The 27,957-nt window shown below is 38.7% G+C and overlaps 1 long non-coding RNA gene across 1 annotated transcript in view; it reads left to right on the forward strand.

The window, feature by feature from the left end:
• The first annotated feature begins 309 nt into the window (after nt 1-309).
• The window catches only part of LOC116572052, a 70,391-nt gene continuing 42,743 nt past the window's right edge, over nt 310-27,957 (forward strand). The window contains exons 1-5 of the long non-coding RNA XR_004278106.1: nt 310-474; nt 2,038-2,549; nt 4,447-4,615; nt 7,657-7,795; nt 19,635-19,824. This is a non-coding gene — a long non-coding RNA (uncharacterized LOC116572052). The remainder of the gene's footprint in view (nt 475-2,037; nt 2,550-4,446; nt 4,616-7,656; nt 7,796-19,634; nt 19,825-27,957) is intronic.

A 27,957-nucleotide genomic window follows, 5' to 3' on the forward strand; every position in this document is an offset into this window, starting at 1 on the left:
ATCTTGTGTTACTGTTATTTGTTTAGCATTTAGTACTTACCACTTTGCCTTTGCATTTTTATTATCTTTGTATGCTTGTAACTGGACTAACTCCTAGTGAGATTTCTGGGGCAGCTTGTAGGAGGCTATTGAAGGCTGGGGCTGTGCGGGGTGTTGGCAGGGGTTTGACGGCAGTGTTTCCTACTTCCTTCCTTCCTCATTCATTCATTCATTCATTCATTCTTTCTTTCATTCATTCATTGTGATTAAAAACAGAAAATGTGAAACCTACCCTCCACAAATTTTTAACTGTGTAGTATAGTATTGTTAGCTTAATGCATATTGTTATATTGTAGATCTCTAGAGCTTTTTCATCTTGCATGACCAAAGCTCTGTACCCATTGATGGCAACCTTCCATGTTCCCCTCCCCCAGGCCCTGGCAACCATAATTCTCCTTTCTGCTTCTTTGAATTTGACCATGCTAACTACTTTGGGTAAGTGGAATCATTCATTCAGTGTGTGTCCTTCTGTGGCTGGCTCACTTCACTTAGCCGAATGCTAAGTTTTCTCAGGTAGGGGTATGGTCAGGGCAGGTCCTTATGACCCCATAGGATCCCTCTCTTTGGCTGCTACTACAGGGCCTGAGTAGAGGGAAAGCTGTACTAAGGGCCTGTTTCTGTGACAGAGGCTTTCTACACATTACCTCTTTTGAGTTTCTTAAAATCCCAGGATTTTGATCCCAATGATCAGTATTTGAGGATAAGGAAGAAACAGAACCCAGAAAGGCTGTGTTGTCTCATTGCAGGTCATGGCCAGGAGGTGGTAAGCAAATCTTTTATAGGTTTCTTTCACTCCACAACCTGTGTTTTAATTTTTTAATTATAAAAATATTTTTAGAGATTTATTTATTTATATTAGAGAGAGAGCACACAAGCAGGAGGAGGGGCAGAGGGAGAGGGAGAGCCTCTCAAGCAGACTCCTCACAGGGGCTGGAAGCTGATGCGGGGCTCGATCTCAGGACCAAGCCAAAATCACGAGTTGGACACTCAACTGATTGAGCTACCCAGGCGCCCCTGAAGTCTGTGTTTTGAAACAAAATTCTCCCGCTGTTTTTCTGTGGAGGCCTGAGTCCTCCAGTTTTTAGCTACAAGGAAAAGACATGCATGGTTTCTAAATTCATCATTCATCATTCATTCCTTCTTCATGTCTTGAGATGTGCCTTTGAAAGTCACTGATTCAAGGCACCACCCCCAGCGACCACCTGCCCCAGAGACCTGGGCGTCCTATTTGACTCCGCTCTCTCCTCATATCCAGTCTATACCAAAACCAAGCAAAGGCTATCATTGACTTTGACAGACTGGGCTAATGTTGGATGATTGGCTTCCCATGCTTCCTAAAGTTAAATTTTGGCTTTGTAAGTGAGACCAACCGAGAGGGTGAAGTCGGTCCTCTTCTGATCATGGGTGGGAGGAAGCAGGCTGTGCACAGGCCCCCTCCCCACCCTCTCTCAAGCCCCCACCCTCTCCCAACCTGTCTGGTATTTTCCTAACCACCAAGCTTGCTGACTTTTGGGAGAATGGATCAGCCTTCTAGTTACCGTCCTTGCAATGGGTGAAGGCAATTTGTTTGGCCCATTGTACATGAGCAATAACAGACATGGTGGCTCATTACCTTTCCTTTTTATTTCCTGAAGATTTCTCTTATTAAGCATTTTGTTCTCCTGTCAAAATTCGAAGTATGCTCCAGCAGCCCCTGTGTAGCCAAATATACTCTGGGTCCATTCATTTAGCATATTGTCGTTTTCAGACTTTATGTCCTGTCAGAGAAAGACACTCACAGAAATAAAACAAAAGAACAGAAGTCTCCAAATGAATGAGCTTGCTTCATGGAGGAGAAAGTCGAAGTATTAAAATCGCTCATCAGATGTTCTGAAAAATCATTTCAGCTGCTCGGAAAAAAAAAAAAAAAGAAACAAAATTTTATTTTGAAGGATGTGTTCCAAGAACTTCCCCTTTGATTTTTTTTAAAAACCATCTGTCATGTTTGTTTCATTCCAGCCTTGAAGTAAATAGATTGAGAGTATACGGCGGCCATTGAAACCCTCCACAGAAGAACAGAAGCAGCCTGCGCTGTCAGTGCCCTTCTGGTATACTTTAATCAAAAGGCTTTGAAATTAGGGGGAAAAAAAATCCCATAGACATTTTGCCTGAGTTGGAATATGGTGTGCAGAGCACAGAACGTTATTTTGACCTATTGTGGAATGTCTCAAAACTTTTTCTTTTCCTTTGGGGCGGCAAGGAGACACTAATGCAGAGTGACTTTTTATTGGCCCCAGGGAATCTGTTTTTCCCTTTTATACTCTGATTGAGCCCTCTGAACTCGAGACTTGATCTTCCAATAGAGGTGAACCTTCACCTTGCATCGAGGCGAATGGAGGATGCTGTTCTTCAGTTAGAAGGAAGAAGCTTGGCTTTACAATTCATCTTGTGCCCTTAACCTCATGATGTAATTTTTACTTCTCAGTGATTCTGCCACAAGGAGCTTGCTCTCCTCCATAAGAATCTCCAAGGTATCAGGATGTTTTTCTTGATCATTTCTTTTAAACTCGATGCTTTTGTTCCTTAAATGCCACCTGGAAAGAAGACCCACGAACTGGGCATCGCTCCCTCCTATAAGACAGAATAATTATTCCCTGGAATAGAGGAGCTTTCATAGATCAGTAAGAGTCTCAGAGCAGGAAAGACAACAGGAATGTGAGAAACTCATTATAATATAAAAATATTCTAAATAAATAAATGGCAAGTACTAACATGCTCAAAATAATAGTGTGGAAGTGACTGACAAAGTGCGAGCTTGTAAACTCAGATACATAGCGGTGCTAAAGCTCCATGATGATTAAAAATGATGATGCTTATAGTCCATTTCAGTGATAATTTGTTTAAAATAGATGGGCCAACTCTACCACTTACATGTGTTGATAGAATGAAAATTAGCATACGTTGTAAGATGTGAAGTCACCTGATTAATACTTAAAAATATCAGGGATTCATTAAAATGTAAATGAAATGTAAAACTTAATGTGGCAACGGCGAAATATCTATTGAAGAAATGATATGATGATTGGGATTAGCCCCCAAATAATCTAGCCTGTGTGTTGGGGAGGGGCTGGAGAGGATTCAGAATAAAGAAGATGGACTAAGCATGACTAGTCATTGGAATGGGTGAAAGGTACATGGGAATATAGTATATAGTATATACTCACCCTACTTTTGTATATATTTGGAATGTTCCAGAAGAAAATAAATCATAAAGTTGGTGAAGAAATCAATATGACAAATTGAGGGGTTCTTAGGTATGGGAGTATTTCATCAGAGAGCTTGAGGTAGAAAAGCATAGTGTGTAGACAGTCATAATTTATTTTACAACCTTCCCTTAGATATCGATAAATGACAAGGTCGGGACATTCAGGATGACCATGAGTGATTCTGATGCCTGACGGAGATTGACAAACTCAGGAAGAAAAGAGAAAGATGCAGCAAGCAATTTTTAAAAAAGAACGAGCTCTTGTAATTCAGATATTTGAATGATTGGTTTTTCCCTCCTAATAGAGGGGTAACCTCATTTCATGAACAACTTTAAACCTGTCCCAGGATCAGGCATAGAATATTGTCTACAAACAGCCTTAGTGACTGCCTGCATATGGGCGAATTATAACTTTAAACTGTTTACCTGCTTGAACATTTCAGATTCACAAGTGTGCCTGGATGTCTTTTTAACAAACCAAAGTACCCAAACAATGGGAAAAGCTGGAACATACATCATTGTTTTTATTGATAAGTAAGAAGAGACCCATGGAAAAATATATCTTTTTTTTTCTTATTGTCTCTTGGAATGCCCTGTGCTTGGTTTACATCAGCAAATATATATAATTTAGAGATGCCTGACACAGCAAGTTTCTCATTTTCAAGCTAAACTGAAGGGGATGGCTTATGTCACTGACAGATCCATGAGAGTTGGTTTTTCTAAAACAGTATTCTGTGAAGCCTTCAGATTTTTCAAAATGCTTTCAATTTGGTGATGTTGTTGGAAAAATATTTGCTTCCAAATCAGTGTGCAGCGTAAAACAGAAGGGCTCAGGCCTTGCTGCTTTGCATTAGCAGGAATGAGGAATATTATTATTGTCTCAATGGCATAGTAATTCCTGCTGCTTTGGAAGCTGAGCGGTTCTCTGGGAAACATGCTAATGTTCTTACAGCCCTTGAAAATACCAAACCTGTGTTGTCATAGTGGACAGATTGATACTTCAAACTGTGACTTGTAATACTTTGGTGAGTATCTGGATATTTTTGCATCATGTCTGAGGAAAGATTTGAAAACATAAATTTGCATATTTGTAATAATTCTGTTGTGATGACAGCATAAGGGACCTTCACCCCACATTCAGGCATATGTTACTGTTTCTGTAGGACCTCAGGGACCAGCTTATATCCTTGGAAGTCTTTGCTGTTTGGTGCCAAACTGAAGCCAGCTACAATCTATTTTCTTTTCTGAGAAGGAATATTCTGGAAGGATATGATGAGAAGAACTTCTATGAGTAGTCTTCTGAATGACTCTCAGAATAAGGGTTAAAATCAGGTATTTTTACCTCACATTGTTTCACTCTTCCATGCTGAGCATCGTTGGAGAAGCTGCCTGATTCCCAACTCCAGAGCAGGACCCTCAGGGTGGAATCAGAGAGAAGGGGAGAGAACAGAGCATGGTCCCTCTTGCTCTGCATCAGCCTTCAGCAGTCAGCCTGGGCTTCTTGATGGCAAATGTTTTCAAAGAAAATATTTATACAACCTTAAAAATAAAGCACTAAGACAAGAGAGAAATGACTCAGGGCGCTTCACTGCAATTATATTTAAAAAGGAGCCAATAGAATCTTTACTTTCTGCCTGGAGATCACTGTGGACCTGACTCACTTTGAACAATTCAGGCAAATTTGACTTCTGAATCTAATTGCTCAGACTGGACTCAAGATCTCTGGGTCTGGAAAATTCTCTCAGTAATAAATGGTTGGGAAGAGGAGGTCAAAGATGTTATCCTCATCTCCTCTGGGAAGTAGCTGAGACTCGCCTCTCTCCTTCCAGCTACTCCTTCCAGCTACTCCTTCCAGCTACTCCTTCCAGCTACTCCTTCCAGCTACTCCTTCCAGCTACTCTTCTTTTCTTCCTTCTTCCCGCCCTTGATCTCTTTCTCACACACATTCTCTGTCTTCTTTTCAAAACCTGCTTCTTGATAAGGGTCTGAGAAAATTTCACACATAAAAGAAATGTTACCCCTCCTTGAAATAAATATGTTTGAGTTATTTAAAGAGAAATCAAGGGGCGCCTGGGTGGTTCAGTGGGTTAAAGCCTCTGCCTTCAGCTCAGGTCATGATCCCAGGGTCCTGGCATGGAGCCCTGCATGGGGCTTTCTGCTCACTGGGGAGCCTGCTTCCCCCTCCCCCTCTGTCTGCCTCTCTGCCTACTGTGACTTCTCTCTCTCTGTCAAATAAATAAAATATTTTTTAAAAGAGAGAGAAATCAAAAGTTCAAAAAAACCAAAAAAGAAATGCAGCCTTAGAATTTGAGGCATCAGAAGTAACAGGTGTGGGAGGTGTATTCTAGGGTCAAAGAATTGTCCAGGGGGCAACGGCCTCCCCATGAGACCTTAGGATGTTAAACTTCTGTTGTGCATCACTCCAACCTGGGTAATACTTCCAATGGCTCAGGAGGAAAGGCAGCATCAAAGGAAAGTAGAAAACCAAAAAACCAGACTTAAGAAAATGTCCTCAGATGCCTAGAAAGCCCTAATGTTTAAGTTATCTTGTGTGGTTGTTGCTGTTGTTGTTTCCAATGAAGGAATTTACAACTCGATAATGGAGAACAGGTTGTTTGAGTCCAAGGAGTTGAACAGCCTTTCCAGGTTTGCATGGCCACACCCTTTGGGGTTTCCTACAGAAAAACCTGGTGCTCAGAGTTTTAAACCTGTTGACAAACGCACCTCAGGGCCTGGTTAACGCATCTGCCCAGCTTGTAGTTTGGAAGGCAAAATTGGTCTTATTTACAAAGAGCCAAGGTCACACTTGGTATTCTACAAAACAGATGAAAAACCCAGAGTTTCCTCCCCAGCAAGCTGGGGTATGACACGGGGTTGACATGGGGTATGACACCGTGCCTTTGCTCTGCTCTCTAAACCTGAAAAGGCTCCCTAAGCAATTCAAAGGAGGTAGCACTGTCATTGAGAGCCACATCCATGCTCATGCTTGGGAAAAAGGCTTTAATTTTTTAATTTTAATTTTTTTTTTTTTTTAGATTTTATTTATTTATTTGACACAGAGAGAGATCACAAGTAGGCAGAGAGGCAGGCAGAGGGGGAAGGGGGAAGCAGGCCCCCTGCTGAGCAGAGAGCCCGATGTGGGGCTTGATCCCAGGACCCTGAAATCATGACCTGAGCTGAAGGCAGAGGCTTAACCTGCTGAGCCACCCAGGCGCCCCTGGGAAAGGCTTTAGAGTCAAATAATTTCAGAGAAAACTCAGAATTTGGAAATTGAAAAAATAAGGAGTTGGGTAGTTTCCATAGCAACTTTGCCATTTGCCTAGAACGTCATGGGGTGGCCTTGCCCTACCTTTTTCAAGAAGAAACTTGGGTGTTCTTAGTGGAAATTCCTAGACCGTAGCTTTAATTCAGGCAAGAATCTGAATTCGGGTCTGGTTGGAGAAGGCGAAGAGGAGGAAGAGAAGATCGGACAAAGGGAAGAGCAGACACACGACCCACCGAGAATGGGAGGGCAGAAGAGCTTTATTTAGACGGAGAAAGTACCAATTTGAAGCAGGAACTGAGATCTACAAAATCCCGCATTGAAATAGTGTCTTCGTTTAAAAGACAGAGTTCCAGGACCTGATTCACTGTGACCTAAGGCAGACTGGGAGTGTGCTAGCAGCATTAGACACTTACCCTGAGCATTCTCACACCATTTCTGACTCTGAAGGCATCAGAAATAGCAAAAATGATGCTCAGGGGGAAGAGGAGGGTCAGGAGGAGGGCAGGACTTTGTCACTAAAGTTTTCCTGGTGGCAGCCAGCTCTGCGCGGAGGATATGAAACTTCCGAAACCAGAGGTCTGGGTGTGCGTAGGTGTTTCAGAAATTCCACCAAACTTGTTCTGTGGGGAAAAGGCAATTCTTCTATGTTTTGAGGTTTCTCTTCTCGGATTGTATTAGCACTCATTTTGGAGTGATGTTTAGCCTCAAGGCTTGCGATGTGCAAACTTTGCAATTAAAATACATTTCTGCTTATATTTCTCCTTCCATTGAACTTGTGTTGAGATGCCTAGGATCAGCATCTAGCAGTGTTTTTTATGCCTACCTTAGACTCTCTAATCTATTTTTCTTAAAAGACAGTGCAGAGTCATTAATGGGCTTGCTAGTTCAAGCTGAAGCATTGGAATGAATTAATAAAGACTTCAGGCTTTACACAGGCTAAGGAAAGGAGTACATATCCGTACCCCTGAAATAAATGATACATTATATCTTAATTAAAAAAAAACCCAAAGAGTTTATAATAAAAAAATAGTCACAAAAGAATTTATAATCAAAAGTCACAACAGTCTTTCTTTTTTACTTTCATATTGATGAACCTGTTTTGTTACAGGTTGTTAGCAGGATCGTCAGACGTGATGTGGGGCATTTCTGTCTTTAATCCCAAGCTCACCTCCTCCTGTTACAACGAGACCTTCCATGTCATAAGGTGATATTTCACAAGAGAAAACCACAGAAATTGTATGAAACAGGTGAGAACATAAAACAGCATGGTGCATGAAATCACCTACTTAAATTGTGGGATGGTAGTTATTGCAAACATCATCAATTTTTTCTGCAAGGTTGAATGCTCCTTAGTGGGGAAAAAAAAAAAAAAAAGAGATTGCTCAACCACAGTCCCACGTAGAGATTTTTTTTTTTTTTTTTTTTTTTTTTTTTTTTTTAATGAAACTGTGCTGGTTATCCTGGGGACACCCAAATGGAGTAAAGGAGTTTGAGCACCTGTTAATTTAAGTCAAAGAGCCTAATGGATAATGTATGCTTACCAAACATGAGATTGAAAGAAACTTATATACATACCTTCAGTGTAGTGACCTTGTTATTGTGATTTGATCTAGCTCTTATTGATGGTTTTCTGGGCCTGTAATACCTAAAATGTTGGAAAACGAGTTAAATTTTTGCTGAGTAATTTTTTAAAAAGACTTTATTTATTTATTTGTTAGAGAGAGAGGGAGAGAACACAAGCAAGGTGTGGCACATGGAGGCAGAAGCAGGCTCCCCGCTGAGCAAGGAGGCTGGATGCGGGACTCGATCCCAGGACGCTGGGATCAAGACCCAAGCTGAAGGCAGCCGCTTAATCGACTGAGCCACCCAGGTGCCCCTTGCTTAAGAATTTTTTGGAATCCTGTAACTTTAAAAACACAGTGTCCATAGAATAAAACATAATTAAAAAGGAATATGTGAGTTTCTCTACTCTCATAGGTCATTTTTCATGAAGACTTTTGGCTGTATACTGCTCCAGCATTTATAGTTCTTTGATTTTATGTCAAAATAGAAACACAAATATGAGATTAGATTCTCTAATTAATGGATTAATATGGTTATCCAGTGACATTTGGGAGACAACTCAACCAACTAGCAGACCGGGCAAACCAACATGATTGCATAGTATGCAAATTTTAATCATCCAAATTTGCAAAAGCATTATATAAAATATGAATGACTTTAGGCACAGAAATAAAAATAATGTGAATTTCAAAAAAGTTAAAAGCCTTAAGAAATGATTCTATAATTTCAAAGCTGGGGGAGGTGAGTGATTTTTAAACTGGGTGATGCTATTGCCCCCTGGTAACCTCGCTTGAGGGTAGGATACAGAGTCATGTACTCTTCCTGGTCCTCTTATGTTCTTTACCTCCTTGGCAACGTCTGTTAGTGATTCTGATGACGGCCATACTAGGATTTTAACATTTATCATTATTATAATTTAAAATCTCCTGCCTAGAACATGTCTGATTCATTGCTGGTGCTCAATAAATACTTGTAAATGAATGAATAAGTTAGCATTTTTCTCTAACTCTTGTAGGAGCACCATCTGAGCGTTCATTAAATGGTGGTGCTCAGTGCTAGTCTCAAAAAGTACTGAAAAAAATAATACGGCGGTGAATTTTTAGATGTGATAATACTATTATTGTGTATCTATGATTTTGATTACATATGTATGAGGGGGAGAGAGAGGAAGGGAGAGAGAGAGAGGCTGTTTTAAAAATTTGGTCTCAAAGCAAAAAGAAGCTGCAAGGATTGTAGATTTTTGTATCTTCTCCCATTTATACTTATTCATATGAAATCTCAATCTTGACAAGTGTGAGTTTTAATTTCGTGAGGTCTTCAGCCACACATTCTTCTCATAAAATGTATTTGTCTAGCATAGAAAGTTGTTTAGAAGAATCCAACCCTCCCAGGAGAGGATGTTTGGAACAGATGTTTGCTCTGCTGAACTTAAGGCAGTCACCCGTCCCTTTGGGTACCTTTGAACTGATGTGGAGTTTGGAGGAAATTGTTGACTTGTACCCCAATTTCATGTGTAGGGTATTTAGTGATCTTCTGTTGTCTACTTCTTCTTTGATATTGTTATGTAAGATACAACCATGTTAGCAAAATAGAACTATTAAATCGACAGCTACTAAAATCCAAGATTTTGTTTTTTAAGTGTATGGAGTAAATAGAAGAAAGAGGTCAGGCTTAAATGAAAAGCTTTTTCTCATTGTTATTGAGCTCCCCAAGGATGCTGAAACAGTATCTGGTCCTATTTTAAAACTAAACACTGAAACTTGGGTACATGTTATTTGGAAGACAAACATCATTATTAAAAAGAGCAAGGCAGAGCATGGATCTCTCTTTACAGTTTAAGTGGAAATTCAACTACTTCCATTTTTTTAGGAGCTGTATATTTCTCAGGGAGGAGTGTACAACCCATCTGCCTTCGCCCCTAACCCCTTTTTCTGTACTCCTCTTTGGGTTGAGGTATACAGGGCTCAAGGCCAGACTTATGAACTTTCAAGATAACATTCAAGTTGGGGAGTTGAGTCCCATGGAGATGGTATGGGCGGCCATTTCAAAACCCATTTTTGGTATGGAAATTGGGCATGTCTTCATGGACATTGGCATAGATTAACAGAATGATTGATCCTAATTAGCCCAAACTTTGGATTACTCAGCTACAGGAACAGCTCTATTCAGTGTCTATAGAATGGTTTGAGATCTATTCTGTGAGGCTGATTTAACTTATTAAGATACTGTGTCTTCACCATGTGATAATTCTCCCTGTAAATTATTCTAAATAATTTATTGAGGAACTGTAGTATTTAATTAGCAAACTATGAAACTTAAAGTTGTCCTGTAAAAGGAGAGAGTATCCATAGCTTATTTTTCTTAATTCAACTGCTTCAAGAACCCAAGAAACATGCACTTACAAATCTGTTTAACAAACAAGATATAGGTGTATTTATGTAAATAGAACTTAGATTATAATAGCAAACACTCTTCAATATCACACTCCCATTAGAATTTTTGCAATGGAAACAGTGGTCAATTTTCATAATCCTCAATTCAAGTGATCAGTTATTCTCTTTCTATGCTGGCTATTTACACCTCATTTCATGCTGACTTTGCTGTCATCAGTGTGTTTGGATGATCATCAATTTTGCAGAGGTTGACCCTTCAAGATAAAAATCCTCTTGCCTTTCCCCTGCGTGGTTAAATGGGAAAATCTGCCAGGATTGATGAACAGCCCATCAACTATACATGGTGAGCCACAAAAAGACTATAGAAAAGATTATAAACATCTATAGTATTAGTTACAGGGACATTATCCATAAAGCATGTAATCCTATCCAAACCTTCCTATGACAGTTTCACAGTGTGCCAGAATTTTTAGGATATTTTCTATTTTCAACCCGTGATCCCGTGTAATACACAGTCTTGGCATTTCTTATCACTGCCAACCATGCATTTCTCATTTTTAAAAAATGTTTGTTCCAAATTTCAATACTGTGTATCCTTTTTGCCTTAGACCAAACGCCTATCACACAGTCTCATCATTTTAATTAAACTCGGGCCAATCCAGGGCAAATGTTTGATTTTGACTCAAAAGGTGCATGCAAATCACAAATTCTATGCAATTCAGAATGGAAATACTTCCTGTAGCCTTCTTGCGGTGTGTGGAATGAAACAGTCTGCCGGATTTGTGATGGCACACGGTCGGAGAGGACCTGCTGATTCAAAAATAGAAAAATAAACTCATGTCCACCTGATAAGTAAGTGTCATGTGTCTGTAGTCATAAGATCATCGGTCTAAAGAAGGAAAAGCCTGGGTCTGGAATGAGGCAGTCCTCAATTTTAGCCCAGCACATCAGGTTAGCAAAGAGCTAACTGGCCACACACATGAGGACCACTGGGCCCTGGGAAATCACACACGAGACTGGCAATCAGGAGCTCTGGAGCTCCTTTGACTCTTCCAGCACTCTCTATGTGGACTGCAACAGGGAAATTATTCCTTTTTCTGGCTTACAAAGTGGAGGAAACACTAAGCAACCATGCCTATTACACATTTTTTCACAGCTAGTATGGTCAACTAGAGCCTTCAAGGAGGCAGTTCTCGAGTTGCTGAATTTATTTTCATGAATCAAGATTTTATATAAACATTGATAACTGGAACCTCAACAAAGAGACATTCATTAATAAAGAGTGCCATCAAAATAGGTGCCTTAAAAATCCCTTTTGGTCTGTTTGTTGCCATAGTGAGTTACAGCGGTAAAATGAAAATAATCTTTTTTGTGGAGAAAAAGTTTCTGCACATGTGGATTTGGGAGATACTTGTCTGTTCGGCACATCTTACCATTCAGATCCTTACAACAAAGTCACTGGGCTTTCTAGATTTTATCATTATGCCTGGGATCAGGGATGTGTGAGAAACGTGGGGACCTGAGTTTGTAGCATGAGCTGCAGATGTTAGAGGCAGGTGTTGCTAGTTTTCATGGGATTTAAGGGTGATTACAGGTTGAGTGGTAATGAGAAGACTTCCCCTTGAGTTTACTTGAGCTTCCCTCTCATCCCATCATCTCCATCAGAGGTATTCTGACCAGTCCTTCTGAGTAAGTGTCTGTATGCCCTGAATGAAGTACCAGTGTTAACCCCATTTCTGGAAATTATTTAGCAACTTATAATCAACAGGCTCAACCTTCTACCTAGTCCAACAGTCAGTTCAATAATGTATTGTACCTGCTTTGTCTCATGATTATTTATAACACATCTATGATGTAGATGCTATTATGGTCTCTGATTTCTAGATGAGAAAACCAAGGCCTAGAAAATTTAGGTCACTTACTCAAGGTCACACAGTAAGAAGCAATACCAGAATTTGAACTCAAGTCTTCTTTACTCTGCAGCCAGACTTACAATCTCTCTGATAGCCATTTTCATCTTCATTTTCCTGTTTGAGATGATTGTTCCATGATTAGGCAACTCAAACGAGAATATTAAGTGAAATCTTCCTTCTTCGCCTTGTTCTGTACCTAAAGTAACAGAATTAAGCTGATACTCTAACAGAGGATTATGACCATTCCCATGCTTTCAATGCTTCGACATCACATCTTGGGCCTCTGCTATGTTTTGGGCCCACTGAAAATTTAATTTCCTAGAACTATTGTTATTCATTATGCTTTTAAAACAGTTTTTTTAAAAAATATTTAATTTATTTATTTGAGAGAGAGAGACAGAGAGAGAAAGAGGCCAAGCAGCAGAGGGAGAGGGTAAGCAGACTCTCCACTGAGCAAGGAGCCCAATGTGGGGCTCAATCCCAGGACTCTGGGATCATGACCTGAGCCAAAGGCAGACATTTAACAATTGAGCCACCCAGATGCCCCTAAGAGTTTTTTGAGGGATAGCAGACAAATAACAAACTGTACATATTTGAAGTATACAATAATTTTGTGTATACCTGTAAAATCATCACTCAAATCAAGATAATGAACATACCTACCACCCCTCAAAGCTTTCTTGTTCTCCTTATAATTACTTTTTCCACCGTGAACTGTTTTGAGATTTATCTGTATTGTAGAGAGTATTGATAGCTCATTCATTTTTATTGAGGAGTAGTAATTCAATGTATGGGTAGATCATAACTTATTTATGGATATTTGGGTTGTTTCCAGTTTTTTTCCTATTATGAATAAAGTTCTATGAACATTAATGTTCCAGTCTTGGGATGGACATATGCTTTCATGACCCTTTGATACATACATAGGAATAGAATTGTTGAATTATATAGTAGATGTATTTTTTACTTTTGAAAATACTGTCAATCTGTCAATACTGTTGTCTTCCAAAGCAATGTTACCATTTTGCATTCTTACCACCAGTGTGTCGGTGTTCCAGCTGTTCTACATCCTTGCCAGCATTTGATATAGTCTTTTTAGTTTTATTTTTTCTTTTTGAAAATCTTTAATTTCCCTCAGAAATATTTTTTATTTTTCAGTGTACAAGTCATTCATACTTTTGTGAAGATTTTTCCCATTTATTTTACATTGTTGATGCCATTTAAAAAAAAATTTTAAATGTCAATTTGCCATTGTTCTACTATGTAAAAATACAATGAGATTTATATGTGAATTTTGTAAGATACAACCTTACTAAACTTATTTATTAGGTCTAAATTCTCTTGGATTTTCAACATAAACTATCATGCCATCAGTAAATAATATAATTTTAATTTTATCCTTCTGATCTTAATTCTTTTTATTTCTTTTCCTTGCCTTATTGCACTGGCTAGCATCTCTAGTTCAACACTGAAGAGAATATGTGAAAGAAGATGTCCTTGTCTTCCTTCTGATATTTGCAGCTGTCTTTCTTGTTTATGTTCTACCAGGTTAATCCAAGTCTTTTGTCTTTATATTCCTAGTTCTAAGTTCAATATTCAGGACATAGAAGATATTTAGCAAAGGGTGATTAACAATTAATGAAAGAAAAGTAGGATCCACTTCCTGCCCATGGTTTAATGGTTGAAAGAAGAGAGATAGACATTGGCATGCAAAATTTTACTATAACATGAAAGTGTTTTTTTGGATAATGATAGGGTGCAGAAAGGAAGACTTTTTGTCCTCTGTTTGCAGCAGGGAGAAAAAGGGAAAATGGACTCCAGGAAGGTTATCTGGAGAAGGTGATGTTGAGTTGGGTCTGGAGGAATCAATAGTTGGAGAAGGAGTAAGAGCATTTTAAGTAGAAAATATGTAGATAGATCATAGTGTATTTCAGAAAATAGAAAAAATGTCATATGAAAAATTTCCAAAATTTGAAAATTTGGTCCTCATATTTCCTCCTTCCCCTACACTTTCCTCCCAGATTTATAGTCCCATTCCCCCCAACTCTGCTTCTTATGAAAGAATTCCTGACCCACCACTCCAGAGCCCTTCTGGTTTATGTGTTCATCCTCCCACAAAATATAGTCTCCAGAACTGAACCCAGTTCCAGGTGTGAGTAACCAACCGAAATGCAGGTACATATTGCTCTCTTGGTCTTCACATTGTAATTATAGGATCCAAGTGCATGTGACCCACTTACCTACACCTGCTTTCTCCAAATATAATTTTGGTGTTTGATGGAACTAAACCTGGCAGCAAACTCTATGCCACTTTTATAACATTTGATTCAAAAACCCAAAGAGTCTTGTTCATCTTAATATTTCTTGTTATGCAATCCAGCCTGGGTCTAAGTATATATTTCTTCTTTCATTTAAAATAAGCTGTTTTGTCTTTTTGGGATGAAGAAGGCCTTTACTGCGGTGGGAATTACTCAGAGATATTTGCATTCATGTAAATGATCATCCTGCTGTTTTTAGGGAACCTTGATGAAGTCTGGGGGAGTTACATATAATTGTTTTACTCCATGTAATGAGAAACCGATATTAAATCCTTCTGATAGAAAATAATTACGAGAGATTAGCATCTAGCATTTGTCCCAATAATACAGTATCTGAAGGACTGAATATCTCCTCTGTAAATTATTCTCAGCAAACCATGCTTTCAAATTTTTCTCATAGCTTGGCAGGATAGATGATAAGGTCCTATTTCCACATATTTCATTACTATTCATTATTTCTTATTTACTATTTTCTCTATGGAGCTTGCAACCTGGTAGGTAGTCCTTTAAATAAATGACCCCCACATATCTTCCCATGTATACTCAAACACACATGTGCATATACGTGCATATGCATATGTACTATACACACGCAGAGAAGGACCTCTTATACATTAATGTAAGATAATGTGTCTTTTAAAAAAATATTTATTTATTTATGTTAGAGAGAGAGAGCATGAGTGGGAGGGGCAGAGGGAGAGAGAATCTCAAGCAGACTCCCTGCTGAGCTTGATGCTGGACTCCATCTCAGTACCATGAGATCAAACCTGAGCCAAAACCAAGAGCTAGACGCTAATCCAACTGCACCACCCAGGCACCCCTAAGCTAATATGTTATATTTATTTTTTAATTTAAAAAAGATTTTTTTTTTGTTTAAAGATTTTATTTATTTATTTGACAGAGATCAGAAGTAGACACAGAGGCAGGCAGAGAGAGAGAGAGGAGGAAGCAGATTTCCTGCTGAGCAGAGAGCCAATGTGGGGCTCGATCCCAGGACATTGGGACCACAACTGGAGCCGAAGGCAGAGGCTTTAACCCACTGAGTCACCCAGGTGCCCCAGCTAATGTGTTTTAAAAGAAGGTATGCCCTCTTGGCTCTTCCTTCGCAGACACCAAGGTAGATTCTGAGGTGGGAGGAGTTTCCTATAAGGACCCCTGGAATAACACCTCAGTGGAGCTGCTTTGTTTTGATTGAAGTGAGGTAAATTCTCAAACAATAGGTCTTCATTGACATGAAGTCAATGTCATTGAAGTCAGAGTCCATTGCATGGGAGAAAAATAGAAAAAAGTCAGTAGCTGAGTAGTTGTGCAGTGGTGGGTGGTGACCTCTGCAATCCCTTCCAGTGCTTAATTTATAGAGGATATTTAAAATGATCAACTGTGTTTATGTATCCTGACCTGTCAGGACATAGCAAGGAAGCAGGGGGACTGAGTACAGCCATATTGACCTTCAAATCACCATGAGGTGGCAAAACTTTAGCAAAGCTTTTAGTAGCCATATCACCCTATAGAGCAAGGAACTATCTGTTCAGCCTTGAATGTTCTTACTTTTCTCTTCACATTCTTCTGTAACCTTAAAAATGGAATCAAACTGAACCAAATCAAGAAGAGTTGAAGGCACTGTCAGCTAGTCTTGAACTAGTCTTCCTTTGTTTCCTTGTGCTGTAAGTTCAGTGGGCCATATGGAACCAGAGCTTTTTTGGTCTACCCTCAGTCATTGCTTAGGCCTTGTATTTCCTCTAAAATAGTGAATTCTCTGTTTTTGGAGGGCATCTCAGGAATAGATGCCCCTAATGTAGCTGGAGACTTATGGACAAAAGTCAAGGAGGAGAGGTTCCTTAGCTGGTGTTGGGCTATCCAAACCTATTGCATTTTTCTCACTTGTGCTGTATTGTTACCTTCTTCAGCCAGGCCTCGACCCTGCTTTTTAGAGCTGCAGAAATGCCTGAATATAGCCACTTTCCTTCTGGTATACTTCAGATTCTTTTGTGTTCTCCAGGGACATATTTTCTCCAGCCAGCTATGTTTAAGAAGACAGTATCCCAGCCTTCTACACTATGGATTATTCTCAGACTCAAATACAACAAGAGTGGATTAATTCGGGAAGGAACTACAAGTCTCTCACGTGAGCAGTCTACTAAGTTGCTACAGAGTCTTTGCTGAACACCCATGGAATGCCTTGCCCGCATTATTCCCATTCTATTATCAGCTAACGAGAACTGAAGGAATGTTATGGGTCCAGGAATATTGTTTCTAACTCTAGCAAGGAAAAGCCCTAAGTTCACTAGTGCAGTGATACAAACTAATGACAAGTGGTGGCTTTCATGAACTTCAACCAACCACTGCTGCCTTAAACTAATGACCCAAGAAGTCTGGTATTTTGTTATCATATAGGATCCTGCCCAATATCAACACTTTGAAGAAAAAAACATGTGTTAGAGAAGCAACCCAGTTTCTGCCAAACATTGGGATAAAGGCTAAACAAGCAGCTGGTGATTTAAAACAGAGATATAGAAAACACAAGTTTGATGATTCCTGACCATGCCTCTCCTTGCAATAGGCAGAGCAAACTCAGAGACAATTCCTCATCTCACAGAACTCTACCACTTCCTCCATTAAATTAGAGAGCTATGTACTTCACAGTCAGCTGAGAGTTAAAAGCTCTTGACTGGTGGCACTTAGTTTAATTGGGGGTGTCATATCTTTATCTTAGTCTGGTTTGGTTCAACTCAGTTCAGTTCAATTTAAAAACAACAATAACAACAACAAAACCTGGTGGCATTTATGGAACCCCAACCAGGGACTAGACTATGTATTATGAAGAAAGTAGAGATGATTAAAGTTCTGCTTTCAAAGAACTTAGCATATCTTAGGGAAACAAGAGATAGAAACAACTAATTAGGAAAGAAGGGCTCTGTTATAGGCCCTCTGATGGAGAGACAAAGTGTCATGGGTCCAGCGGAGAAAACTGTAGTGCCTCAGTGGAGGAGACAATTGAATTGGGGCTTGAGCCCTGAGTAGAATTTAACCCAGTGTAAGGTTGTGGGAGGAGGTGTGGGGGCATGGGAAGGAAAAGTGCCTGGGAATGACTTAACAGTCTGATAACAAGCATTGGGCCATGAAGTTCATTGTGTGTTTAAGAAACAGTGACTAATCTGACATGGCTTGTATGTAGTGTATTGGGAGATAGGTTACCATAACAGGTTAGAGCCAATTGTGAGGCACTTTGGATGGCATGCGATGAGTTTGACTTTCTGACTGACTGATAAATTCACTCCTCCAATGATTATTTATTGAACATCTACCACATAAAGGTTTACATTGTTGATACAGTGGTATATTAGAGAGAAGCTCTCTTCTCCTGGGGGGGCTCCTATTCTAGTGGGGAGCTAGACTATTGAAAAGTAGACAAATCAAGAAGATAATTTTAAAGAGATGGAATTGCAAGGAAGGAAATAAGCCTGGGTTATGAGAGAGAGAGGCAGAATAGTGGTGGTCCAGGGTAACCTCTTTAAGGACACGACTTTTGTGCTGAGACCTGACTGAGGAGAAGACATCAGTCTTGCAAAGATGAGGGAGAGGAGAGAGTTCCATGCAGAGAAGCAGAAAAGAACAAGATCCAAGAGAGGAATATGCTTGGTATGAACACAAGATGAGGGGGCTGAGATCCTAGAAGGCTAGGGGTTGTGGCACGAGATGGGTTAGAGATGGGGGAAGAGCTTGTTCATCTAGGGCCTTGCAGGCCATGGTAGAATGTGGGCTCTATTCTGAGTGGAACGGGAAGCCTGTGTAGGTTTGAGACAGGGGAGTACCATATGCTGGCTTGTGATTTGCTCTGTAGTGAACTGATTGTAGTGGATCAGGGGTGGAAATGCACGGAGAAGCTCCCAAATTTTGGGTGAGGTATGATGGTGAGTGGGATGAGATTGGTGCCAGTGGAGAAGAGGCAGCTACCATCTTGGCATGTATTTTAAATTAGTTCCAACAGGACTTGGTGTTGCATTAGATGTTGAAGAAAGGCGGAGAACAATCAAAATGGCCCTGAGCGTTTTAGTTGGAGCAGGGGGTTGTGTCATTTGCTGAGAGGAAAGACTAGAGAAGAGATTGATTGATTTGAGAGTTAACACCCTAGGTAGTTTTTGGATAGATTAGTAAGTTTGAGTTACTTATCGATCGTCCAAATGGTGATGTCAAGTAGGTGACTATCATGAGAATTGTTATTCTGGTTTCAGGGCAAAGCTTGGTTGGAAATAATAAACTTAGGCACAGGCTTAGCATAGAGCATACATAATGTGGGTTGACTTCTAAGAAGCTGTGACTTTTAGGTGGCTTACTAATAATATCAGAGGTTCTAAAATATTGTTATAACTGAGAAAAGACTATTTAACCCTCAACCAAGTTTCCAGGCTTTAAAAACACCATTATGTCAGTAAGAAAGACATTAATAAAAATGAACATATTGACTAATTTATAAAACTTTTAGGTCTTATGTAGTACAAATGTCTGCATTTGCTGCTATGGATTCCCTTTATTACAATGAAATGTAGGAAGGTATCTGGTGAGTATTTTTTGGATCACTAAAATCTTGTCTTATTGAAGAAAATCTTGTTGCTTATTCATGAAGTATTTTAAGCTCATTAGAAAAAACCACATTATAAACATCCTAGCCTCATCATGACACTGTTTAAAAAATTTAGAATTGAAGTTTGTTCTTAATAGTCACTGAGACCTGTTAGGCCACCAGATTCATGTAGAGAAAATGACTGAAGAATACACCCAAGATGCCTTAGGAGAGAAGATGATACCACATAGAGATTCTTTAGTGATGAGGGTATTATAGGAATAGCTTCGTCTATGCTAAATAATAATTACATCTACAATAATAAACGTTTTCAACAGAAATTTATTAGATCTTCCCTCTCCATGTGAAATCTTTCAAAGGATTCTTTATTCAGCTGCAATGCTCTCTTGCATGATGGGCAAATGAGGATGAAATAAAGCCTGAGAATGTGGTCAGGGAGACTGAGATGGGATAAACAGACCAAAAAATATTGAACCAAGAAGTAATGCATGAGCTGAGCTACATCTGGTGAGTATGCATACCGTCACTCTATGCTAGAAACCATTACAAACCATTTGGAGTGATCAAAAAAAATTGCTGCCCAGGTGCAGCAGTTTATATTTTGGAAATGAAATAAATCTAGTGGATACTGTGGACGAAGAACTTGCAAAATCTTATTAGAAAAATAAATCTGTTTTGAGTTAGAAGAGTGAAAAAAACCCCAACAAATTACTGGGGAAGAAGTGTTGCAAAACTCAATACACATTCATGTTTATTCAGTAATCACACACATGTTCCATTAAGAAATGCAGAAAAAAAGGTGCAATAAATATTGACTTTCACAGCAAATTGTAGAAGTATATGTGTGAGGAATAATGAATCCCTTTCATGACAGTTAGAGGAAAATAGAAACTTTGAGGCATTTACCTAGGTTGAAGGATAAGAAAGCTGTCCTCTTTAGGAGCAGGGGAAAATGCATTTCAAGTTAGTTGTAGAGTGATGATTTATTTGACTTGATTCTTTACGTAAAGTAGAGCAAAATTGTGTTTGGTTGTTTCTTGAATGTAGGAGAACCATGGGGTAAGACCTGGGCTTGGAGCCCCTTTTGTTTGGGAGGGGAGCAAAATCATGAGTGGATTCTCCCTCCCATGCTATTGATTTTCCTGAAGTTCCCTAAATAAAGACTCAAATTCAGTGTCACTTGCCTTAAAGGGGTTGAGGCTTTGGTGGAATTTGCACCCTGTTCTAAATATCTCATACCCCCCCTGGCAATATTTTGATCCACAAAAAAATCACATTAAAATGCATTTAAGTGCAAACTTGACAGGGTGTGGGGAGGGGGATGCTAATAGAACATTTTGGAACACTTAAGCTTTGCTAATCAGAGCATAATGGGGTACAGTCTTTTAAAAAGGAAGGTGACACACCAAGTAATGTTAGCAAAGACTTTAAAAATGTTCATGGCCTTTAATCCATTAATTCGATAGGATCCTAAGAAAACAATCATAGATCTATATGTATAACAACTTTCATGCAGAAGTATTGAGCTTCATTATTTATATAGTGAAAACTTGGACTTGACTAAAATTTCAATGGTGAAATGATTTAATAAATTAAGTTGTGATTCGTAACTACCGTGAAACTTTTGGAAATCATGTGTTAAAGAATATTTACTTACCTGCAACATTATTCATGATGTATTGTTAAATGTAAAAGCCAAAACAATATATATCACACATATGGCTTAGCTTCTGTTCCATTGCATGTGTTATATTGTTTACACGTAAGCTACATAGAAAAAAGACTGGAAGAAAATACTGAAAGAATGTTAACTGCTTACTTTTGGGGGCTGGAATCATGTATGATTTAAGTGTTCTTATTTTTGTCCTTTTTCCAATTTTCAAGATTTCTATACTGAGAAAACTTCGTGATATTAAAGCGAAAGCAACTGAAAGGTTAAAGGCAGAGTTCTGCCTTAGGTATTGTGAGAGAGAGGCCAAATCTCAAGTTTTTTTTACTGAATCAGTGGGTGAAATCAATCCTGTTCTCCTTAAGTCTCTACATGACCAACAGTAGAGTCGAGTCTTAGAATGGGTAGGATGTTGGACAACAGCTCCAAAATGTGAAATATTGGTTGGACCTAAAATAATATCAATTTATTCGACCACAAGGAGCTAATCTCTGGAAGTAATCCATCTGCTGTGTGATTCCTGGTGGGACAACTGAAAGGCAGGCTCCACCTCCAGAAAATAATTTAACCCCTAACCCCCTACAGTGCAGAGCTTCCACAGGCCCCCCCCACTGATTTCTCAAGAGTTCCCAAGGTTATCATCAGCTTGGTGGGGCATAACGCAATAAGAGAAATGGGCCTTGGGTTTCACAGCTCCATGTGCAAATGTAGACACAATCACTTGTCCTCAACATTATAAGATTATATAATGATGCTTGGTAAATTGCAGTGAGATCCACAGGCAAGACTATAAAATTCCATTACCGGTCTTTAATCAGTATTTGTATTTGCTCATGTAAGAACCATTGAAAGCCGTTGATCCTGAACTTTATATAATCATCAGCAAGTGAATCTGGGAAAGTTGAGGTGCCAAGACTTCATCAAACTAACAGGATAAGCAACTATAATAGCATTAGGCAGCTAAAGCCAATGTAAACCAATATTAATATGAAGACAGAGGAAATTATTAAGGAAATAAGTTTGCTGAAAAACAATGCTCTAGGAGAACAAATTAAGATAAATGGGAATAACTACTACTGGTTTGGACTATCATTGTGTTTCTCCTTCTATTGGAATGATAATTGAGAGTTGATTTTATCATCAAGAACACTAGCTTCCGGGAAACCTGGATGGCTCAGTGGTTAAGCCTCTGCCTTTGGCTCAGGTCTTGATCTCAGGGTCCTGGGATCGAGCCCCACATCAGACGGTCTACTCAGTGGGGAGTATGCTTCCCCCGCCCATGTCTGACTCTCTGCCTACTTGTGATCTCTGTCTGTCAAATAAATAAATAAAATCTTTTAAAAAAAAAGAACACTAATTTCCCATTTTGAAAGTTTTTGACCAACACTCCACATAGCAGTGTGAGCATTTGAGCTATTTAGCAATAATAAGTAAGAGGAATTCTTTCAAAACTTTTTTCCTATGTCATATTAACATTTATAGGAGGGTGGTTTGTGCTATGGATTTCATTGGCTCTATCCTGTTCATCAAAGTGTAAAAAATCATCCATCCATAGAGCTATTATTGGAGCTCTGCTGTGAGGGAATGGTGATACACTCTATCAAGTGTTTCCGTTGGTTTTATGTGTAACTGTTGACTTTTGAGAAGTTTTCCCTATTGCTGTATGCCGTGTTTGTCTACTAATAGAGCCCTGGAGCTAGTTTTGTAGAGATTCTTCCATCCATCCATCCACCCACCCACCTTTCTTATGTCTTATGACAGAGACAATTTCAGATGTCTTATAAAACATAAAATAAAATGAAGAAGTAATGGTTAAGGAAAAATGACAAAGGCAGAGAAGTAAGAAAGATTAAATAAAACCAAGAGTGAATTTACTAAGTCATGAGTCCTCTGTGTTTTCTAAAAAGTGGGCCAAATTTCTAGTGGCCAATGAAGAGAGAAAGGGAGACAGGCAGAATCATCAACCCCTGTTTCACACAGCCCTTGGCTTCCCAGGAGTAACCAGTGGCAGGTAAAACCCGTGAGACCAAGGCAACAGTGAAGGTCCCTCCAGAGAAGAGGGGAGACCAAGGCAACAGGGAAGCTAAGCTCTGCTTAGACAGAGAATTTCTGGGTTGGTTTTATATGGTGTGGGTTCTGTGCAAGATTTAAGATTAAAAAATCTTCTTCCACAAAAAGACAGGCAAAACAACCATGCAATTCATAGTGGTGCAAAGAGTAAGGCTGAAGCTAATGTGCAGGTAATGCATATCTTTTCTTGGTATCAAAGTTGAAGATGTATCCCCCATGGGAACTCATGGACAAGATGCTGATGTTACAATGAGCAATGTATTCAACAATGTAAACCAATGTTAATATGAAGACAGAGGAAATTATTAAGAAAATAAATCTGCTGAAAAACAGTGTTCTGTGAGAAAAAATCAAGATAAATGGGCTGTGAAATCAGGGTTGTATTTGTGAAAACTTACAAGCCCTACATAGCTTTAGAATACCCATGAAGGACAAGGATTGCTTTTGAGCTAGCTACAAAGTTACAATGGTAAAGGCAGTGTAGCTCTCAGAGTCCAAAATATTTCCTAAGTGGCCCTTTGCAGAAAAAGTTATACAATTCTGTGTAGTGTAATAATATTTTTCTTCTTTTGGAAAAGTTATCTTTTAATGTCTGCTTTACTTTCTCTCTTTCTTTCCAACTTAAGAGGGACTGTAATTGATATCTTTTAAGACATCCTTAGCACATACCAGTTTCATTTTGGTGACTATGAAAATGTGATGGTTTCATGGGGGCATTGCAATCAAATGTGGAAAATCAAGAGACATCTATGTTCAGCTGAAAGACTGATGCCAAAATATAACTAAAATGAGTACCAATTGGGCACAGTATTGGTTGAGCCAAATGGTGAGAAGGGAGACAAAAGGGAGTATTTAGGGACACCAAGTGGCACGTCAATTGAGCATCTGCCTTCAGCTCAGGTCATGATCCCAGGGCCCTGAGATCGAGCCCTTAATCAGGCTCCCTGCTTGCCAGGAAGCCTGCTTTTCCCTCTCCCACTCTGCCTGCTGTGTTCCCTCTCTTGATGTGTTTCTCCCTGTCAAATAAATAAAAAAAATCTTCTCAAGAAAATCTTAAAAAGAAAAAAAAAAGGTGGGGGAGTATTTATTTTACAAAGGTAATTCCCAGGTTTTAAAGTGATGTTATTGGAGATTTTCCATAGATTTGTGGCTTCTACTCCCCCCCCTTCCTTCAGATTACAAATAATGTCTTAGACAAAAAAAGATTGTTATCAAAATTTAATCTGTCCCTTTTGCCCTTGCATTAAAAGGAGTTAGAAAAAGGACACATAAAACCCCAAATCAGTAGAAGAAAGGCAATAATAAAGATTAGAGAAGGAATAAATGAAATAGAAAAAAAAAAAAACCCAATAGAATGAATCAATGAAACCAAGAGATGGTTCTTCAAAAACAGCAAGAAAACTGATGAACCTTTAGCCAGATTCATCAAAAGAGAGAGAGAGTGAGGATTCAAGTAGACAATATTAGAAATGAAAGAGTAGAAATAACTGCTGACACTATAGGAATGCAAAGGATTATAAGAAAATATTATGAAAACTTACATGCCAACAAATTGGACAACATAGAAGAAATGAATAAACTCTTAGAAACATATAATCTTCTGAAACGGAATCAGGAAGAAATGGAAAATTTGAACAGACTGATACCAGCAATGAAATTCAATCAGTAATAAAAAATAAAAACCAAAAACTCCCAACAAAGAAAAGTCCAGGACCAGATGAAAGAAAATGAAGATGACACAAATAAATGGAAAAATATTCCATGTTCATTGATTGGGAGAACAAATATTGTTAAAACGTTGATATGGCCCAAAGCAATCTACAGATTTAATGCAATCCTTATGAAAATAAGGAAAAGAAGGAAAAGAAAAAAATAAGAAAAAATAAGGAAAAAGGAAATAAGGAAATAAAGAATAAGGAAAATAAGGAAAAAAACCTTTTTCACAGAACCAAAACAGATAATCCTAAAATTTGTATGGAACCACAAAAGACCCTGAATAGCCAAAGCAAACTTAAAAGAGAAGAACAAAACTGGGGATATCACAATCCAAGGTTTTGAGATACACTATAAAGCCACAGTAATCAAAATAGTATGGTCTGACACAAAAATAGACAGAGATCAATGGAACAGAATAGACAGAGCCCAGAAATAAAACCATGATTATATGGTCAATTAATACATAACAAAAGAAGGGAGAATATACACTGAGGAAAAGACAAGTCTCTTAGATAAATAGTGCTGGGAAAACTGGACAACTTTCTTACATCATACAAAAAATAAACCCCAAATGGGTTAAAGACCTAAATGTGAGTCCTGAAAACATAAAAATCCTAGAAGGGAGCACAGGTAGTAATAATTTCTCTGGTATAGGCCATAGCAATATTTTTCTAGATATTTTTTCCAAGGCAAGGGAAACAAAAGCAAGAATAATGAATAGGGACTCATCAAAATAAAAAGTTTCTACACAGCAAAGGAAATAATAAACAAAACTAAAAGTGAACCTACTGAATGGGAGAAGACATTTGCAAATGACATATCTGATAAAGGGTTAGTATCCAAAATATAAAAAGAATTTGTACAACTCAACACCTGAAAAACAAATAACCTAAATAAAAAATGGGCAGAAGACATGAGCAGACATTTCTCCAAAGACAACATCCAGATGGCCAACAGACACATAAAAAGATGCTGAACATCACTCATCATCAGGGGAATGCAAATCAAAAACCACAATGAGATACCACTTCACACCTGTCCGAATGGCTAAAATAAAAAAACACAAGAAACAACAAATGTTGGTGAGAATGTGGGGGAAAAGGAACCCTCTTGCACTGTTGGCGGGAATGCAAACTGGTGGAGTCACTCCGGAAAACAGTGTATGGCGGTTCCTCTAAAAGTTAAAAATTGAATTATCATATGATCCAGTAATTCCACTACTGGGTATTTATGCAAAGAATATGAAAATGCTAACTCAAAAAAGGTTACACATACAGGCCATATGTGTATTGCAGCATTGTTTACAATAGCTAAATTATGGAAGCAACCCAACTGTCCACCATCAACAGATGAATGGATAATGAAGATGTGGTTTATATGAACAGTGGAATATTAGTTAGCCATAAAAAGGATGGAATCTTGCCATTTGCAGCAATGTGGGTGGATCTAAAGTGTATAATGCTTGATAACATAACTCCTCAGGGAAAGACAAATACCATATGCTTTCACTGACATGTGGAATTTAAGAAACAAAATAAAAAAGAGACAAGCCAAAAAGCAGACTTTTAAAAAGTTTTGTTTTTGGATTTTTAAAAAATTGTTTATTGTGTTATGTTAGTCACCATACAGTCTTTCAACGCTAGAGAACAAACTGATGGTTACCAGAGGGGAGGTGCGGGGCCAGGGGCACGGGGATGGGTGAAGTAGGTGAAGGGGGTTACGAGTTCACTGATGATGAGCACTGAGTAATGCATAGAATTGTTGGATCACTATATTGTATACCTGAAACTCATATAACACCGTATGTTGTATTAGGAACTGGAATTAAAAAAAAAAAAAAGAAAAGAAAGAAATTTAAACTGTCCCTTTGTCCCTTGCCCACACGTTAGAGATAATAATATTTCCTGTTGAGGTACCATTTGGGGACTGGGGAAGAGGTTCTTTTTCTCGTTGCCATCATCAGCATCATGATGGTCAGAAACAGCAACAAAACTTATTAATCTCTATCGGTTACTGATGCTTGTATGAGGCATAAACACAGAGTCACCTAGAAAATAGTCAACCTTCCCTCCCCACACTTCCCTTTCTCTCTCTCTTTTTTAAAAAATCACTAAGAATCACTCCATTCCTAGTGTTGTTGCTGCCTGTTACTTTGAAGCACATTTCCTTAACGCTTTAGTAATGCCTGACCTCCAGTCGTGCTTGATACATAGTGGATATTATGTTTTTAACAACTTAAATGAATGGGATATGATGTATAGCCCCACTCAAACAAGGAGTCACTTTCCAGTTTAGAATTTTTAGGCTGTCATTACAAGAACTGAAGTCAGTGTGTTAAAGAAAATTCTGCTAATTTCCAGCATCATTACATGAGGAAAATCAGAATATCAAATATAATGTTTATTATTTCTTCATACAAAAGGGAAAAACTCAAATGCTTTTTATTGTATTTTTTAATTTTTATTTTTTTAAAGATTTTATTTATTTATTTCACAGACAGAGATCACAAGTAGGCAGAGAGGCAGGCAGAGAGAGAGGGGGAAGAAGTCTCCCCTCTGAGCAGAGAGCCTGATACAGGGCTCGATCCCAGGACCCTGCGATCATGACCTGATCTGTAACCCACTGAGCCCCCCAGGCACCCCTTATTGTATTTTTAATAATAAAAAGGAACAGCATCATTACTGGCAGAAGATGTATTACTTTCATGGGGCTTTGTACACCAGCATTTTGTGCTGTTCTCTATTATAGTCACAGCATTAATTATTGGGGCCTAATTAAGCAAAATTATATGATAAACCCTAATGAAGTCTTTAGATTCTTTTTTTAAAAGATTTTATTTATTTATTTGACATAGATATCACAAGCAGGCAGAGAGAGAGGGGGAAATAGGCTCCCCACTGAGCAGACAGCCCGATGCAGAGCTCGGTCCCAGGACCCTGAGATCATGACCTGAGCTGAAGGCAGAGGCTTAACCTACTGAGCCACCCAGGTGCCGCGAAGTCTTTAGATTATTAAAAAAAGAAAAACCCAGCTATCTTTCTACATAATTTTGAAGTCCGCATTAGTAATATAAGTCAGCCCAGCCCACTTTTTCTGCTCAGCTTATCTTTGAAATACTGGTCCTTTTTTTTGGTTTGGTGGTCAAAGTTTGGGAGTTGTTTTTAATTTTGTTTTATTTCTAAAGC

The sequence above is a fragment of the Mustela erminea genome, chromosome 13, assembly GCF_009829155.1.
Source record: "Mustela erminea isolate mMusErm1 chromosome 13, mMusErm1.Pri, whole genome shotgun sequence".
Lineage (NCBI taxonomy): Eukaryota > Metazoa > Chordata > Mammalia > Carnivora > Mustelidae > Mustela > Mustela erminea.